Source organism: Salvelinus sp. IW2-2015, unplaced genomic scaffold, assembly GCF_002910315.2.
Source record: "Salvelinus sp. IW2-2015 unplaced genomic scaffold, ASM291031v2 Un_scaffold910, whole genome shotgun sequence".
Lineage (NCBI taxonomy): Eukaryota > Metazoa > Chordata > Actinopteri > Salmoniformes > Salmonidae > Salvelinus > Salvelinus sp. IW2-2015.
The window spans coordinates 117,778-122,361 of record NW_019942643.1 but is presented as its reverse complement, the minus strand read 5'-3'; the positions used below and the strand labels follow the sequence as shown (position 1 = coordinate 122,361).

The 4,584-nt window shown below is 42.3% G+C and overlaps 1 pseudogene; it reads left to right on the top strand.

Annotated features, from left to right (window-relative positions):
- The first annotated feature begins 488 nt into the window (after nt 1-488).
- The window catches only part of LOC112069108 (sushi, von Willebrand factor type A, EGF and pentraxin domain-containing protein 1-like), a 115,095-nt pseudogene continuing 110,999 nt past the window's right edge, over nt 489-4,584 (top strand).

The window sequence follows — 4,584 nt, the reverse complement described above, 5'->3', positions numbered from 1 at the left end:
TCTTCTATATATTAATATATGTAATTTGCAGATCTAAATGGCGTACTTATAGTCATGTTGCAATCTGTATCTCCCAACTTCTCTCCATCTGTCTCCTCTCGTCTCTGTGTCTCTCAATTAATTCTCCTTCTCTGCGCTCTCTTTGCTCTTAGTCTAATTTTCTCTTCCTTATCCCTTTTCTCTCTTTCTTCTCTCTCTATTTCATGGAGCGTCTTGCTGTTCAAGAAAAACATCAGCAACCGAAGCAACTGGTGATCCAGGTCATATGTCTAGCAGGAGGACGCCAACTGAACACGAGGGAGAGAGAGTGGGAGAGAGAGAAAGAGAGAGGGAGAGAGAGAAAGAGGGAGGGAGAGAGAGTGGGAGAGAGAGAGGGAGGGAAAGATGGAGAGAGGGAGGGAGAGAGGGAGGCAGGGAGAGTGGGAGGGAGAGAGCAGAGAAGAAGAGAGGAGGAGGCAAAAAAAATGACTTCACAGCTGTGACTGCCCCCTTTTCCCTCTGCCTCTCTCGTCGTCTCTCTCCCTGTCTTTCTCTCTCTTGCTCTCTTTCTCACTCTCACTCTCTCAATCAGAACTTTTTTTCATTCTTTTTAAATGATTTTTAGAGAGGGGGAAGAGGCATTTGGAGCCTGGCTGGGTGCAGGAGCATGACACACACAGGAGCCTGAACGTAGAGAAGAGAGAGAGAGAGAGGATATGCTATAGCCTTCTCTTGGTGGGACAGACGGACAAGACAGACAGTCAGTCAGTCAGACAGACAGACAGACAGACAGACAGACAGACAGACAGACAGACAGACAGACAGACAGACAGACAGACAGACGCCTCACTGGACCTGCTCAGCCAAACGCCTCTCCACTCAGACACCCTCACTCTCAGACAGACCAGACCAGGACTCACTCCAACAGAGAAGAGGACAGACAGACAAACTCACTCCAACAGAGAAGAGGACAGACAGACAAACTCACTCCAACAGAGGAGAGAGAGGCAGACAGACGGAGCAACAGGACAAGTATTCCGTCATCATTCCTGCTGCTATTCTCTTTTTGGAAGTGCTTTTGGAGAAATTCTTGTTTTCTGGCGTCCCTACTGGAGACAAATGGGAACATAGGAGAACATCACAATCATCAAAGATTTGTCCTCATCCCTATCGTTTTAAAATAACTCTCCTCTGCTGACACGGTCTACAGGACAGTACAGGACAGTACAGGACAGTACTGGACAGTACAGGACAGTATGTCTACTATATGGAATCCAGGAGCGTATTGGGCCTCTCTCTTGCTTCTGTGGAGCCTCCTGGTTAGTAGGACTTCATCCTGGCCGGCTCGTGAATATCTCCAACAGCTCCACCAGCTCGGCTCACTCCACTCCGGACCCCCAGCCTCCCTGGCCCTCCTCAACCTCACCCTCTCTGAGAGTGCCGAGTCCAAGGTGGAGCGCCTGGGCCAAGCRTTCAAGAAGAATGTGCGCACTCTCCGGGAGAAGAGTGCACGTCTGGACCTGGTGTTCCTGGTGGACGAGTCATCCAGCGTGGGGGCCAACAACTTCCTGAGCGAGCTGCGCTTCGTTCGGAAGCTCCTCTCGGACTTCCCRGTGGCCCCTGAGGACACGAGGGTCGCCCTGGTTACGTTCTCATCCAAGACCCACGTGGTGACCCGGATAGATCATGTCACAGCGCCCAAGTCGCATCAGCACAAGTGTTCTCTATTTAACCAGGATATTCCGTACAGAGGAGGKGGTACCTATACTAAAGGAGCCTTCCAACGGGCAGCGGTGAGTGATTTAGTGTGTGTCTATACCAGATTGTCTTTTTTTGCATGTACAGTACCAATCAAAAGTTTGGACACACCTACCGATTCCAGGGTTTTTCTTTATTTTGACTATTTTCTACATTGTAGAATAATAGTGAAGACATCAAACTTTGAAATAACACATATGGAATCATGTAGTAACTGAAAAAGTGAAACAATCAAAATATATTTTATATTTGAGATTCTTCAAAGTAGCCACCCTTTGCCTTGATGACAGCTTTGCACACTCTTGGCATTCTCTCAACCAGCTTCATGAGGTGGAATGCATTTCAATTAACAGGTGTGCCTTGTTAAAAGTTAATTTGTGGAATTTCCTTCTTAATGTGTTTGAGCCCATCAGTTGTGTTGTAACAAGGTATGGGTGGTACACATACACTGATGACTGCCGTGGCTGTATAAAGCACTGAATACTGTTATGATACTAATAGATTGACTCGTGGCTGTCATAACACCCTATATGTTTATGATATACTACTGATTCGTTGTCGCTGTATAAACTACACTGATGCTGATTTTTTTTTTTTTTTTTCTATTGTAAGTACCCTTGTCTTGGTTTACTGTCTGTTTTTTTAATGATACTAAGTGTCTGACTCCCGTGGCTGTATAAAACACTGATGACCTGTTCTATGATAACTACACCCTGATTGACCCTCCGTGCTGTATAACCACTGAGTAATTGTTATGATATACACTGCATTGACTCGTGGCTGTATAAACACACTGATACTGTTATGATAGCTATACTGATTGACTCGTGCTGTATAAACACACTGATACTGTTATGAATATACACTGATTGACTCGTGGCTGTATAAACACACTGATACTGTTATGATACATACACTGATTGACTCGTGGCTGTATACAACACCTGATTCTGTTATGATAGTACACTGATTGGACTCGTGGCTGTATAAACACACTGATACTGTTATGAACTACACTGATTGATCGTGGCTGTATAAACACACTGATTCTGTTATGATAGTACACTGATTGACTCGTGGCTGTATAACACTGATACTGTTATGATACAACACTGACTGACTCGTGGCTGTATATACCCACTGATACTGTTATGATAGTACAACTGATGACTCGTGGCTGTATAAACACACTGATATGTTATGCTAGTACATTCTGATTGACTCGTGCTGTATAAAACACACTGATACTGTTATGATACTAACTGATTGACTCGTAGCTGTATAAACACACTGATACTGTTTATGATACTAACTGATTGACTTGTGTGTATAAACACACCTGATTCTGTTATGATACTCAGCTGATTGACTCGTGCTGTATAAACACACTGGATACTGTTATGATAGTACAACTGATTGACTGTGGCTGTATAAAACCCTGATTCTGTTATGATACTACACTGATTGACTCGTGCTGTAAAACACACTGATACTGTTTGATAGTACTGATACTGTGGACTGTATAAACACCTGACTGTTATGATACTACACTGATGGACTTGTGCTGTATAAACACACTGATACTGTTATGAATACTACACTGATTGACTCGTGGCTGTATAAACCACTGATTCTGTTATGATACTAACACTGATGACTCGTAGCTGTATAAACACTGATACTGTTATGATACTAACTGATTGACTCGTGGCTGTATAAACACACTGATCATGTTATGATAGTACACTGATTGACTCGTGGCTGTATAACACACTGATACTGATTATGAAGTACACTGAGTTGCTCGTAGCTGTATAAACACACTGATACTGTTATGATACTAACTGATTGCTCGTAGCTGTATAGAAAACCACACTGGATACTGTTATGATACTATACTGATTACTTGTGGCTTTAATACAACCCCTGATTCTGTTATGATACTACACCAACTGATTGACCTCGGCTGTATAAACACATGATAACTGTTATGATTGACTCGTGCTGTATAACACCTGATTCTGTTTATGATACTACACTTGATGACTGCGTGTGCGTATAAACACACTGATACTGTTATGATACTACACTGATTGACTTCGTTGGCTGTATAAACACCTGACTTCTGTTATGAATACTACACTTGATTGACTTGTGGCTGTATAAACACACTGATACTGTTAGGATACTATACTGATTGACTCGTGGCTGTATAAACCACTGATTCTGTTATGATACTACACTGATTGACTCGTACTGTAATAACACACTGATACTGTTATGATACTACATGATTGACTCGTGGCTGTATAAGAACACACTGATACTGTTATGATGTACACTGATTGACTCGTGGCTGTATAAACACATCTGATATCTGTTATGTAGTACACTGATTGCTCGTGGCTGTATAAACACACTGATACTGTTATGATACTACACTGATGACTCAGTAGCTGTATAAACACACTGATACTGTTATGATACTCACACTGATGACTCGTGGCTGTATAAACACACTGATACTTGTTATGATAGTACACTGACTGACTCGTGGCTGTATAACACACTGATTCTGTTATGATTAGTAACTGATGACTCGTGGCTGTTATAACACACTGATACTGTTATGATACTACACTGATTGACTCGTGGCTGTATAAACACCACTGATAGCTGTTATGATAGTAAACTGTATTGACTCTGTGGCTGTATTAACCACTGATACTGTTATGACACTATACTGATTGACTCGTGCTTGTATAAACACCTGCATACTGTTATGATTATACATGATTGACTTTGTGCTGTATGAACACACTGATACTGTTATGACACTACCACTGA